We start from the raw sequence: 15,746 nt of genomic DNA, 5'->3' as shown, positions 1-15,746 counted from the left end.
GGGTAAGCCAGTTTGATATTATATATGTGTATTTCTATTAGTAGTAATGTCGGATTAGATCTAATGCATTGTAATGATAGTATTAAAAACAGTTCCTAAGCAAAAATATTAATACCTACTTACCAAATCAGAATGATTGGATGAATTTATGGCCGATAACATATCACAAATCGGTTTTGTAATTGCTGTATTATAAATATCACCATTTTAAAAAAAAACGCACACAACTAATACAATAAAATAAACTAATAAATGAAACTTTTACATAACATAATAGTCTCATAAACACACCAAACTTTAAACGCAAAGTAAACACTGAAATGGACACTGTCTATGCCCAACGTAAGTGGAAAACGAACGTGAGACAAATAGATTTAGAGGTATAGTTTTAATTGTGTCGCACAGAGCAGCATTGTACCTAACGTACCGTCCTTTCAGAAAGTACCGTCCTTTCAGAAAGTGATTCCATAAAACTTAATTGTAGTTGATATTAAGTGATAAAATCTCATAATTCTATTTAATTAATAGAAAAATTTCAATGCTTATGAATATTAAATAAATGTTGAGTTAATCATTGTATCATATAAATGTTTTTATAAAAACTTTCTACAATAACTTGAATTAGAAAGATAACTTGTGATTTGTGATGAGAGATATAGTCACAAATTTTTTGAACGGACTGTTAACAAAGAGAGGTATTTCTAACGCTATAGCCCATTCCAGTATTTCTATATTTCAGTGAACGTAAACACGACTTACATAACCTTATACACGTATTTTGTTTTCAAAAAATATCCAGTAAATGCGGTAAAAAATTTTAATTCGTTCTTTATCAACAAAAAACTTTCCTACGAGTTATAATAATGAGCATATGACGTTTAAAATAACTAGTTCCGTTCTTTCTCGGTTACCTCAATACAATTAAATATTTAATTATTTTTACAGTAATGGAATATTGAAACTGTACATCTTTAATAAAGAAAATTCATTCCAATCAGGTATAAAAATTAATTTTTTAAATGTATGTAATTTATTTTAATCTGATTATTTTTTCTTCTATTGCCGATTGAAATTTTGCAAAACAAATCGGTGTACATAATATGTAATTAATATAAGTAAAAACCACAATCAGTTGTGTGCAAATGGACACAAAAATTGTTTAACTTGATCAATGTGCTATTTTGACTTCACAGTCAATTGCTTTATATAAGTTTTAGATATCCTTGTTCAGTATTAAAAAAATATGTTTATCTACATCATATAACTTCTATAAATTACAATTCATATTTCCTGCTATCAAAACACAATCAGATCTACCAAAATTAAATAAATTACTTTTACTAATTTCTTCAATAAAAATAAATTATCTGTAATCACTTAACTGAAATACTTTTAGTTCAAAAATATCAGATTTTAACTTATTACAGTATGCTTATTCATTAAGATTCTACTAGCACATATAAATCTAACCTGGTTGTTAAGCTTGTGATATCTCAATTTACAAATGAATATAATTCCTCTACCTTGAGTACTGACTACAGCTAGCATAGCCATAGTAATTATTAATTTTTATTTTCTCTTCAGAAATTGCGGTTACCCAACCCTCTTTTTCTATTTTAAGATAAGAAATGAATTTTGTACTGTGTGAAAAAATGCCAAGCCTGATCAGGATTTTTGAAAGTTGTGGATAAAACAACTCTTTTTTCTAAATTCAGATTGTTAACAACAATTTAATTTTACGTAAATTATCCTTATTATAAATAAAATAGGTAAACAGTGCTAACTATTATAAACAGTTTTGTTTCTTACAAAGAAATCAAAATTTTTTCCTTAATGCTTCATATATTTTGATGAAATAATAAAATGTCTATTTTCATTACTTGTTTAAACGGGTTTATTTAATAGTGTAAAGAAAAGATTTAGAAAGATTTATGTGTACAATTTTAACTGCATTTGGTTTAAGCCTTCAACATCTTATGTATTTCTTAAAATAATCACAGAAGATCCTTTAATCTTACAACCCAGACTTTACAATTCTGATTCTCAAATGTCTGTGTCTTTTTCATGTGGTGAATTGAGAAATTTATTTTAACATGTCTTCTTTTTCTTAGATCTTCATTGATGCTTTTTTTATTAAATTTCACTAATGTAAATAGTGTTTTTATTGAATCCAGCTTGTTTTTAGGGGTTTTACGGATCTACCATTTATCTTTTAATCTTGAAGACCAATTTCCCACACAAACATATATCTACAATTCATTACTACTACTTTGTTTCAAAAAGCATATCGTTCAGTTCCAAATTTGTTGTCTTAATGTTCTTTTTTTGGTTCATAATAATTTAATTTATTGAGATAAATATTAATAATTTTTTCTTCTTCTATTCTTTTAAAAATGTCTTCCAACGTTACACAGCCGTATTTATATAAATGGTTTCTCTACAGTCTTGATGAAGATAGATTTTCTTGAGAAATACTGAAGACATAATCATCCTCAGTAATGTTCACCATGAGCTTTGCAATTTAACATTAAAGAGAGTAGTCAATGGAAGTCCTCTTTATGCAAGGACCATAGGATGTTATTTTGTTTTGTTTTTTTTTGTCTTCAGTCATTTGACTGGTTTGATGCAGCTCTCCAAGATTCCCTATCTAGTGCTAGTAGTTTCATTTCGGTATACTCCCTACATCCCACATCCCTAACAATTTGTTTTACATATTCGAAACGTTGCCTGCCTACACAATTTTTCCTTAAAGCGACTATTCCAGGATGCCTTAATATGTGGCCTATAAGCCTATCTCTTCTTTTAGCTATATTATTTCAAATGCTTCTTTCTTCATGTATTTGCCGCAACACCTCATCATTTGTTACTTTATCCACCCATCTGATTTTTAACATTCTCCTATAGCACCGCATTTCAAAAGCTTCTAATCTTTTCTTCTCAGATACTCCGATCGACCAAGTTTCACTTTCATATAAAGCGACATTCCAAACATACACTTTCAACAATCATTTCCTGACATTTAAAGAGAAGACCAAATTGGTCTTCTCCTAACACTTCTTCCACTTTCCTCTCAATTCTTCTGTATAGAATTCTAGTTAAGATTTTTGATGCATGACTAGTTAAACTAATTGTTCTGTATTCTTCACATTTATCTGCTCCTGTTTTCTTGGGTATCATGACTATAACACCTTTTTGAAGTCTGACAGAACTTCCCCTTTTTCATAAATATTACACACCAGTTTATATAATCTATCAATTGCTTCCTCACCAGCATTGCGCAGTGATTCTACAGGTATTCCGTCTATTCCAGGAGCCTTTCTGCCATTCAAATCTTTTAATGCTCTCTTAAATTCAGATCGCAGTATTGTTCCTCCAATTTCATCCTCTTCAACTTCCTCTTCTTCCTCTATAACACCATTTTCTAATTCATTTCCTCCGTATAACTCTTCAATACATTCCACCCACCTATGACTTTACCTTTCATATTATAAATCTGTGTACCATCTTTGTTTAACACATTATTGGATTTTAATTTATGTACCCCAAAATTTTCCTTAACTTTCCTGTATGCTCTGTTTATTTTACCAATGGTCATTTCTCATTCCACTTCTGAACACTTTTCTTTAATCCATTCTTCTTTCGCTAGTTTGCACTTTCTGTTTATTATTTCTTAATTGTCGATAGTTCCTTTTACTTTCTTCATCACTAGCAGTTTTATATTTTCTACATTCATCCATCAGCTGCAATATATCGTCTGAAACCCAAGGTTTTTTACCAGTTCTCTTTGTTCCGCCTAAGTTCGCTTCTGCTGATTTAAGAATTTCCTTTTTAACATTCCCCCATTCTTCTTCTACATTTTCTACCTTATCTTTTTTACTCAGACCTCTTGCAATGTCCTCCTCAAAAATCTTCTTTACCTCCTCTTCCTCAAGCTTCTCTAAATTCCACTGATTCATCTGACACCTTTTCCTTAGGTTTTTAAACCCGAATCTACATTTCATTATCACCAAATTATGGTCGCTATCAATGTCTGCTCCAGGGTAAGTTTTGCAGTCAACGAGTTGATTTCTAAATCTTTGCTTAACCATGATATAATCTATCTGATACCTTCCAGTATCGCCTGGCTTTTTCCAAGTGTATATTCTTCTATTATGATTTTTAAATTGGGTGTTGGCAATTACTAAATTATACTTCGTGCAAAAGTCGGTCCCCTCTTTCATTCCTTTTGCCCAGCCCGTATTCACCCACTATATTTCCTTCCTTGCCTTTTCCAATGCTTGCATTCCAATCTCCAACTATTATTAAATTTTCATCTCCTTTTACGTGTTTAATTGCTTCATCAATCTCTTCGTATACATACGCTACCTCATCATCATCATGGGCGCTTGTAGGCATATAGACGTTAACAATCGTTGTCGGTTTAGGTTTTGATTTTATCTTTATTACAATGATTCTATCGCTATGCGTTTTGAAATACTCCACTCTCCTCCCTATCTTCTTGTTCATCACAAAACCTACTCCTGCCTGCCCATTATTTGACGCTGAGTTAATTACTCTAAAATCACCTGACCAAAAGTCGCCTTCCTCTTCCCACCGAACCTCACTAATTCCTACTATATCCACATTTGTCCTATCCATTTCCCTTTTTAAATTTTCTAGCCTACCAACCTTTTTCAAGCTTCTAACATTCCACGCTCCGACTCGTAGAATGTTATTTTTTAATTTTCTGGTGACCCCTTCCTTAGTAGTCCCCACCCGGAGATCCGAACGGGGGACTATTTTACCTCCGGAATATTTTACCAAGGAAGGCGCCTCCATTATTGCTATGTGAAAATGCAGAGAGCCACATTTTCTTGGAAAAAAAAGCAGCTGTAGTTTTCCATTGCTTTCAGCTGCGCAGTACTCAGAGGACTGAGTGATGTTGATACGGCCGTTTAAGTCGTCCTGACTCACGCCCCTAACAACTACTGAAAGAGCTGCTGCCCTCTTTTAGGAATCATTCCTTAGTCTGGCTCTCAACAGATACCTCTCCGATATGGTTGCACCTTCGGTCCAGCTACTCTGTATCCCTGAGCACTCAAGCCCCCTCACCAACGGCAAGGTCTCATGATTCATACAGGAGGACGTAACTAGTAGAAATTACTTATCCCTTACATTGTTAAATGACTACATTAAAAATAAGCCTATCCCATAAGCCTTGTTATATATGTAATTTTTTTCCTGTTTAGCCTCCGGGAATCACTGTCAGGTATTACTTCAGAGGATGATATGTACGAGTGTAAGTGAAGTGTAGTCTTGTAAAGTCTCAGATCGACCATTTCTGAGATGGGTGGTTAATTGAAACCCAACCGCCAAAGAACACCGGTATCCGTGACCTAGTATTCATATCCGTATAAAAGTAACTGCCTTTACTAGGACTTTAACATTGGAACTCTCGACTTCGAAGTCAGCTGATTAGCAAAGACACGTTCACCACTAGACCAACCTGGTGGGTTGTTATATATGTAATTAACTAAATAAACTCACAGAGAAGATCATAAGATCAACTTAAAAGTCACGCATTAAATTGTTAAAGACTAAACAAAAGTAATAATTAGATATAACACTTCAAAAAACTATTCAAATAACAAAAAAATAAATATATTAAAAGAATATAAAAATACTATGTTTTAAACACAACACATGATCAAAGAAAAAAGAAAAAAAACAACTTTGAGATTTACCAGTAACATTGATAGCAAAAGAATAATTTTAACAAAGATGTAATTAAAAAGAATACTTATTACAAAGTAGTTATAATACTTATACTAAATAAATAATGTAGAATCATAAAATTGTAAAAAAATGTTAACATCTGTTTCTAGTTACAGGCCAATTACTTATTTTGACAAACCTTGTACAGCTATTTACTAAAAACACTACAATCGTTAAAAACATTATTTAAAAATTATTAAAATAACAAAATACCAGTTAAAAATGAATGCACTACAAAAACAAAAACAAATTCAAAATGTATGTTACGAAAAAAAATTAAAAAGAATAAAGACATTAAGCTCATTTTACAAACAACACATATGAAAAAAGCCAAGATGAAAATAGATAAAGTTTTAAAATTAGTTCATATGAAAATTAAGTCAATATCACAACAATGACATATCCCAAGATATAAAAAAAAACTCATACTACCTCCTAGCTGATAATAATTAGCTATATAAATAAGTAGCGTTATAATTAGATTATCCAAAGAAATTGTTAAAAACTAGTTTAATTATAAAATTACAACATTTATATATAAATTTACTAATTTAATGTCCACATCTGGTAACAAAATAATCTATTTTGACACCCTAGTATAGTTTCACACCAAACAGTAGAGTCGATTAAAAAATTAAAAAAACAGTTTTAAGATTTTAGATTTGTTTTAAGTAAAATAAGACTAAATTAAGTTTTTTTAATATAATTACAATAAATATTTTTGTATTTTAAATGTTTAAAGTAATTAAGTTAGGGCCAACATTTTTATTGATCTTTTAAATCCACAAAAACAATCATTATCTAACCGATAAAACAATATATATATATATATATATATATATATATATACAGAAATTTATTTAACAGATAATACGGATAAATGAAGAATTTCAGCGATTAAACATTTTTTTTTTAAATTGAATTATATTTATACAAATGTATAATTTCAACAAGTTAGTAAAACGATACAAAAATCTAAATAAAAATGATAGTTATAAAATAACCCTATTACAAAAACTTGAGAATAAATGGTTTAATATGTGAATGCACTCTGGTGGATGTTGTAGAATATATAGTTTAAAAACAGTAGGTGGTAAAAGGGACAGATGTCATATGTTAATTTATAACATAAAAATAAATGAAAATTATGGAAGAATTAAGAAGGCAAAGGGAAGAGAATTATTTAGAGATGCCACATAAAGAAATCACATAGTAAAATCACATGAATACCTATGATAAAAATCACACGCTACTTCAAAAATATATAAAATAAAATATCGTTTTTTTAATTGTGCAACAGAAATTAAAATAAAATTTCAAAATAAGCGTGTTAGATAAGGTAACCACTACCACCGGCATTTAACGACCATAAGATTTAAAACTTTCATACTAAAATGGAAATACCACAAAAGCAAACAGATTATTCTAATCGACACCATCACAGAATGTGTATAATTACCTTAGAAAATAAAAGGGGCTGACAGAAAATGAAACACTGATAACAAAAGAAACCACTAAAAAATCAGTGAAATTCTATTACATACATAAAAGGTGAAAAAAACAACAACAAAATATGATATTTACCTGCAATAACTGTATTAATACATTCATAAAGAAGAGACATAGCTGATGTACTGAAATTAAAAAAAAAAAAACACAAAAAATTAAATCTTAAATGCAAGAACAAAATCAATGCTTATAAAATAATTATTAATAAAGAAACATGAAACTCAAGGTGAAATCAAGTAATTCCAAAACTAATTCTATAAAAAAAAGACCTGCAGCATATCATCAGCACGAGTACATACCAGTGGTTCTTTTATAACAATTGCAATATACAGATTTTATAACCACGGGCTTGATCGATCATATCAGTAATTTCATTGTGGACACTAAAGTAGAAGAGAGGTAATATTAATTTTGCTTTAACACTATTGAAATCCTTGAAGATCTACGAAAGGACTAAGCAGGCTTATAGCAATGAAGCAGATAAGGTGTTTCAATAAGCAATCAGGTATCAACAAGATGAAAGCATCATTTGAAACAGCACAGGAACTCATTTCTGTTTTAAACATGCATCACCATCTGCCAATCTTAGCAGGTTCAGTTGTCCAGAGATCCTGAGTTAGGGCAACTGATGTCCAAAAATCCTGACGACTTTGAACAATTTCAGTTGAAAATCTAAATTTGTCAAAATCATGTGGTCATATCTAATACTGAGAAATGGATTTATGGTTACAATCCAGAGACTAAGCAGTTGTTTAACAGTAGAACAGTCAATTCCAAGTTAAAAAAAGTGAGAATGTAACAGGGATGAAAAAAGGAGAACTTCTTTGTTTTATTTTTATTTTTCAATATATACAACTGCTGCTCCATGAATTTATCTCCATTGTCAAACTGTTAATGCTGTCTTCTACCATAACATTCTAAGAAGACTAACATTTGACAAATGTAACCTTAACTATAAAGTAAAGGAGATTGAGTACATCATTATGACAATTTTCTTATACACGAAGCTTACAAAACACTTCAGTTTTTTTACCACAACATGATTATAGCCTCCATATCCCTCATACTCATTGGTTTCTTGTCCTAAAACCTCTTTCTTTCTCATTTTCATGGTGAAACTTTACTGCAAGATAACCATTCTTGTACACCATATCTAGTAGCAGTAACAAACCAGAAGAACGATATACAACTTCAAAGGGAAAAGATATTACTACCAAATTAAAGTGGGATTTTTTTCTATAATAGACTTAGTTTTGGAATTAGTTGACCGCGTTATATTACTAAAAAAAACCAAACTGAAAAAACTACATCTTGAAATATTTTATGAAAATTCAACAAATATAAAGAATTTTTAACTATACATCTTTTTTAGTAAAATTAAAAATCTCCCTACATTTATTGAATTTTCATCAATATTTAAAAATATTATCTTCTTTCAGTATTATACTTTAATAAATGTGCTAGTCTAAAAAAATGGATTGTTCTATTAAATATTACTTTTTTTAAAAGATGACATATCTAAAGTAGACACCTGCATAGTGAAAAATCATACTGTAAAAAGAAATTATATAAAAAAGTGTTAATATCATTCTCATAACAAACCAATCAAAAATTAAATTAACTATATATAAAAATATTATATGTCCAACTTCACTAATAAACCTACTTGTATAAGAACTAATGAAATCCTCTAAAAGAATTATAACAAATAAAAACAATCAATCAAAGTGAAGAATTAAGCTATTAAAAATTGTATGATAAATTTGATACGATAACAACAAACAAAAATTATTATTTTTCACTAAATTTTAATTAATAAAAAAAATGAAAGATTAAATAAAAAGTAATATTTTAAAGAAAAAATAAAACGGAAGCAAAGTTTTAGTATCGGCACACCAAGAAGCCTAATGCAAAAAAAAAGTTATGAATTTATATTTATTTTTTTTTTAAAGAAAGTAAATAAATATCAGTTTGTTAGATTCACAAAATTAAAAAATACAAAATAATAAACCTTTTTATTTAGTTTTAAAACTTACTGAACCTCAAACTAAACTGTTGTGCTGTGAATTATATAGAGTTTATAACAGAAATTTAATTTATTCATAAAAGTTATTTTTTTTTATAAACACATGATTACACGTTCTATAGAACACACATTTACATCACATGTATTATTTGTAATACATGTGATAAACCACAGATAATAAAAAACTGCTCAGACAGTGAAAATTGTTAAAAGGTTAGAGCAGTATCACAAAATACAACAATAATAATAAGCAAAAAATAATAATAAAGTGTCTGATTATATTAATACATAAAATAATAAAACTATATGAAAATAAATAAGCAGATCAATATTAATGAAAAATTATTTTCCTTCATGTTTATATCATTCTTCATAACTGGTTGAAAATGATGGTGAATATTGAATTCACCATATTAATACAATATTAATGTACACATATTAATGTAAGGTTTTTATTGAAAAAACCTTACATTAATATTTGTGTTATTGTAAATATATTAGAACTCAAAAATAATATTTCATCATAAAAAGGTATTTGGAAATTTAATTTCCGTTTAATGTTAATGAATAGGACATATCTCGAAACCAATGGAATTTGATAAAAGTTGTTTCAACCACCTTATAATACAAAAACATGATTGTGTTACCCGGTTTAAACAATTTTAGAGAGCTGAAGAAACGTTAAATTATACAGCATCAATCTTCAATTATTCCACAATTAAATTAAGTTAATGAAAGTACCCTCTTTGTATAGCAATTGTTTTTGATATGAATTGTTGCAATATTTCCAATGAAAAAGATACTAGTGTGTATGCTGACAGTAAGAGCTCTAAATTTAGCCTAAACAGTGCATTAATAATGAATTACTAAAATAAAATATCAGCTGATAAAATAGGCTAGCTGAATATTCAAATTTATTTACTTTTTATATTAAGAAATCATTAAGAAAATGTCAGCTGTTGACTGAATTGTAACAACTTAATACTTTAACAGGTAAGAAGAGCAATTCTTTTAATTATAAGCATAATGAAGAAGAATCAATGTTTGAGTCTGAACACCTACAGTCTATAGCGACTAGGATTTCTTTAAATATGTTAATGATGCAGGAGAAGATGTGTCCAGTGGTCCTAATAATTAACAGTAATTGAAGTATTGTGTTAGGTTACATGAACAATCTGGTCTGATTTAAGGTGGATTTGTTCTATTTTTAGTAGTATCTCTGACACTTATTTTAATCTACATTAAAATAATATATATATAAAAAATTCTTACCTCGACCAACAACAAGGGTAATCTATCTAAAATAAACGTATAAGCATATATACCGCTGGATGGAAAGATGGCCGCTGGATCCATAGCTTCGTTCTGTTACGCACGTAATTCACTGTCTCTCCCCATCCCTTCCACAACTAATGTTTATAGCTTGGAAGGTTTATTCTATGTAAATGTTGAATGTCAAATACGCACCGCAGTAAATTACCTGATGCCGATTTTGGCAGGCAAGGGGCCAAGGGTGAAGTAAAAGACAGGTTAATTGGCAACATGGCACCTGTCAATACCTAATGTTAGAATTATTTCTTATATAAGCTTCCTATTAAGATTCTCCGTATATTAAGAGAGGGGGAGAATGCAGAGACTCTCTCCCCTCGTTTGACTCTCGTTCTCTTGGCTCGTGTCGAAATTCATCAAACTGCGTGTGTCAAAATGTGTGTTAGGATGATGAAAAACTATATTTGTTTATATTATTAGCTGTTTCCATTATATTCAGCGATGTAGAAAAAATAAACAAATCTTACATAATAATAATATTAGCTTACATTTTATTTCTGGTAATTTATTAATCTATTAAAAGTGTTGTTAACGAATAACGTTGTCATACAGTAAATAATGTTTTATTTCTCTTCTGTAAGTGTTTTAAAAATTTTCTGTAATGTTTTAAAAATCGTATCAAATTTTGATTATTTGTATTTTACGTGAATCTAGACAACCGTTTAGAAAATAATTCTACGTGTAAACTAGGTAAGTTCTTTCAAATAATAATATTTTGTAATAAGAAAAATGGTACACAAATAATGTGATTATTGGTTAACTTATGGGAATTTAATGAACTAAACGTTTTGCACATTTTGTTTTGGCAAAAATCATTTTTTTAGATTAGTCAAATATATTTTTATTCTTGTTATTTTAATTAAAATTAAGTATCTGTACTTAATTTTTATAAAGTAATCTGTTACTTTATAAAAATATGTAACTAAAATAATTTGCTTTCAAGTAAGTCCCGATATATTAGAACAGGGAGTTTGGTGAATATTTTGTATACTAAACGTTTTATTTACGTATTTCTATTTAAAAGTTAATTATTTCGGGTATCAATATTCTAATAAAGTTCTGTTTTTTTGTTTAGATTTCTGTTAATAACAAAACCTTTTGCCTGTGTCTACATTTGGTGATTAATAAATTAGCTATCTATTTTAGAAACATAAATTGCCTTCGTTGTTTAGTATGAAATACCTTACAAATATTTTCTCACTTTTCTTTGAAACCTACATTGATATGTTCTGCAGATCAAAACGGTCGGTTTTTATGTTAGATGGTCAGACTTATTAACTTTTTTCGACAAAAATTTAGCCAAAAGTTTTGTTCTGATTTTTTATATTTTTTATTAGCCGTGATAACTTACAATTGTACAACATAAAAGGGTAATGATGAATGAGGCTTTCAGTTATTTAATTTTACCTAATATTCAATTTATATATATAATTACAACCGAGCACATAAACGTGACGATTGCACATTTATATAAAATTACATTCGTGTGCGCGGTTTTATAATTTTTTATAAAATAATAAATATTTTTTTACTAAAAAATATTTAGTAAAAAAATATTTATTACATCCTTACGAGTGATACGTAAGGATGTAATGATATGATTTCACTATTTCTAAATTTATCCAACTTAGCCGACAACCCACTTCTACAATGCAAATACGCGCGTGCGCGCTCACACGCACTCTCACACACACACACACTCTCACACACACACACACACACACAATCAATCAAACAAAAACACACACACAGTGGAGAAACAGAATAGATTTATTTGTTCCGTTTTACAACGAAGGGAATTTTTGTTTAGCTTTTATTCATAATTAATTCATATAACAATTGAATTGCACAATAAAACTATGCATATTTTACGGATAAATTAAACACGGAAGAATTAATATTATATATTTTATAATTTTCATAATATAATTTGTCAAATATAATACAATAATTTATTTAATTCGTACAAACAAATTTAATGCCGGATCCGCTAGATAAAAATTTGCTCTGTAAGATTTCAAAATAAAATAACTTATTTTAAGTACGACTACAATAAAAAGAGGAAAGCCGGTTTATTTTAAGATAACCTTTCACTAGATAAAGTAAACTAGATTAAAGTAACAAAATTTTATATGTATAAAATAATCATGAAATAAAGCCGGAATCGAACTCAGGACCGAGTGTGCAAACCTCTCCTAGCAAAAAGTAGGATTTTACTTTTTTAACGGGCAATATGTATACGATTATCAAAGGTGAATTCAAATCCAGTAGGATTATTACAGGAAGGAGTAGTAGACAGTATTATCGAATAATATGTATCTCGGTAGCGATTGAAACACAACCTATTTTTTAACTTTTTATGTAAAAAAATAATCATTTAAATTTTTTTTTTTCTGTTTAGCCTCCGGAACCACTTAATATTATTACTTTAGAGGATGAATGAGTTTAGTCTTGTACAGTGTCAGCTCGACCGTTCCTGAGATGTGTGGTTAATTGAAACCCAACTCGCCAAAGGACACCGGAATCCACGATCTACTGTTCAAATCCGTATAAAAGTAGGATTTGAACCTTAGAACTCTCGATTTCGAAATCAGCTGATCTGCGAAGACGAGTTCACCGCTAGACCAACACGGTGGGTTATTTTTAAAACGGTTGTATTAAAACTTATTTGGTTACTGATCTAGGTTAAAGTTTTCAGTATTTGGACTACACTTTTATCCGCAGGTGCAATTATCAAAAGGCACGTTCTTAACTGCTTTATTTGAACAGAAGTAAAAAATTGTACATTGCAAGTAAAAATAATTTTAAAAAAATGAAATAAAGTTAAAAATTAAACATTTATATATTTATAAATTCTGTATCATAGCGATCATTAGAAAATAAATATTCACAGTCATTATAACATCTTGAAAGTAGCAGACACGAATTCATAATTTGGAGAAATATTTAAATAAACTCAAATAAATTTTGTAACATTGGATAAAGGTGTATGATTATTTTATATTTTGGATACCGGATGTAAAATTAGACGATTATCTTTTCTGTTTATATAAGTTATTTCTTTTAACGAATAATATTTTTGAAAAAAAACTTATTTTACAAATTAATTCTTTTACATATAGATACACGAAATTTCTTAATTTTTCTAAGTCGACAAAATCATTTACGTATTACGTAATTCCATGAAATTATCTTCAATTATATAACTGTTTTATGAAACTAATAATATTTGTACTAACAATTTTTTATATTTTTCTCCATCATAGCATCTAAATTGGTAGTAAAAATTTAACAATCGAACCGAGACCATTAACAATTCCTCTTTTATTTACTTAATTACTTACCAAGACTATTTTTAATTTTTCATTTAGTAACATTTTTGTACGAATAATACTTCTATCTCTAGACTTATGACTATTTTTACTTACATTATAGAATTTATAATTAAAAGTTACGATTAAAAAAATTTAATACATATTCAGAAATATTATTCAAATTTTATAAACGATTTAAAACTTTATCTATAATAATGTTCGGTAAGAGGCTTCTAATTTGGCTAAATCCAATTCTATCGGGATCATTTACGAATTAATTTCAGCCGCTCCAGGATGAATTCATTTAGGAACAGGACCTGCAAGAGAATTCAAATACCGATTAGTTTCTGTATTCGGAAGATTTTTCTGTTGTATCTGTTTAACCTTTCGAGGTCGTTAAATGTATTTTGATTTTTTTATTATACGTCGTTCATCTATTTCTGCTGTTTTTCACTGAACTTACTTTTCCTTCATCCTATCTATTTTTCGCTTTACTTCGTATTTGGAGAGTCTTGATATAAACATCAGGTGGGATATCCAGTAAATCTTTATTTATATTTATTTTTCCTTGAATTTTTAATTTTTATTTTTTTCATTAGTTTCCTTTACTTGTTTATGCAATTTTTTCACATTTTCTTTACGCTAATGTAATCGTTTATTACCTGCCGCTGTATATCAGCTTCTAAAAATGAAGTCGGGTTATGTCCGTAAAATTTTCCAACCGTTTTAATTTGGTAACAGAATAAACGCTACTGTTATACGCAATAACTGCATATTTTATTTTATTTTTAAGACTTTCGTTTTTTACTTCTTGGCGGTTGTTAAAGATTCTAATATGTTCGATTAGCGTAGACTGAAATCTTTCACGTTGACGATGGATGTTGTGTTTGTAAAATATATTTTAATTTTATATATCCGCATTAATTTTTTAATTATTGAATTCGGTGTCGTTATTAGAAATAATTTTTTCAGGCATTTTATAACGAGTTAATTAATTTAATAATTTATCAGCTGCTTCGGTCGATTGTGATATTTCAATCCGTTATACTTGTGTATACCTAAAATACTATCTAAATTGACAAAATCTTTTGTTTTTAAAAAAAAAACGCTGTCGATATGAAGTACTTTCAGTGGTTTAGGTGTTGGAATATAATTCATTTCTAAACTTAAAGGAATTCTTTCACGATTTGTTTTTAAACGAATTTCACTGTACAATTTTAGATATGTATTTTTAAATGCGAGGTATAATATTAGCGGATCTAAAACGATCAAAAATATGTTCCTCTAAACCAGTTGAATAAATGATAAACAGATTAATTTTATTCTGAATTCCAAGTAGTATATTCATGTGTTGGAAGGTAGGTAAGCTACCTTACCTACCTTCCAACACATTATGAATATAATGTGTTGGATAGATTCTTTACGGGTAAAATATTCAGCTTATCGGAAACCTCAAGAGATGGGTTGAAACTGCTTTTGAAATCAATAATTCTAATTATTCTTTTTTGTGCTATTTCCACATTTAAGTGAGATTTATAAGCGTCTGCCCGATGTTCGGTTCCAAATTCAAGACTAGATTTCATAAGTGCATTATATACATACAAATCAACCGTTTGTAATCGCAATAATTATTTTTAACGTTAATTAAACCGGGTTAGCGAGCGAAGTGAGTGTAGGTTATTCCTTTTTTTTAGTACTTATTTTTTTACCAGGATTTCTCTTAATATATTAACCTTAGAGATTGGTATCGGGTGATTTTTTTTCTTCTTAATTTTAATGTCTAGTTATCGTTTCGACCCCCGCCACAGCTTATC

At 28.8% G+C, this 15,746-nt stretch overlaps 1 protein-coding gene across 14 annotated transcripts in view; it reads left to right on the top strand.

The window, feature by feature from the left end:
- The first annotated feature begins 730 nt into the window (after positions 1–730).
- Positions 731–15,746, top strand: part of LOC142322487 (uncharacterized) — a 127,663-nt gene continuing 112,647 nt past the window's right edge. For 6 of the 14 annotated variants that reach the window (XR_012755890.1, XR_012755889.1, XM_075361617.1 and 3 more), the window contains exons 1-2: positions 10,956–11,308; positions 13,020–13,250. The gene's annotated coding sequence lies outside the window, so the exon portion shown is untranslated. Of the gene's footprint in view, positions 999–10,949; positions 11,309–13,019; positions 13,251–15,746 lie in introns of those variants that run through there. The other 8 variants (XR_012755893.1, XR_012755888.1, XR_012755891.1 and 5 more) reach the window with 4 other exon arrangements.

This window comes from Lycorma delicatula, chromosome 3 (genome assembly GCF_047948215.1).
Source record: "Lycorma delicatula isolate Av1 chromosome 3, ASM4794821v1, whole genome shotgun sequence".
Classification (NCBI taxonomy): Eukaryota; Metazoa; Arthropoda; class Insecta; order Hemiptera; family Fulgoridae; genus Lycorma; species Lycorma delicatula.
This window is presented reverse-complemented; position numbering and strand designations above follow the sequence as displayed.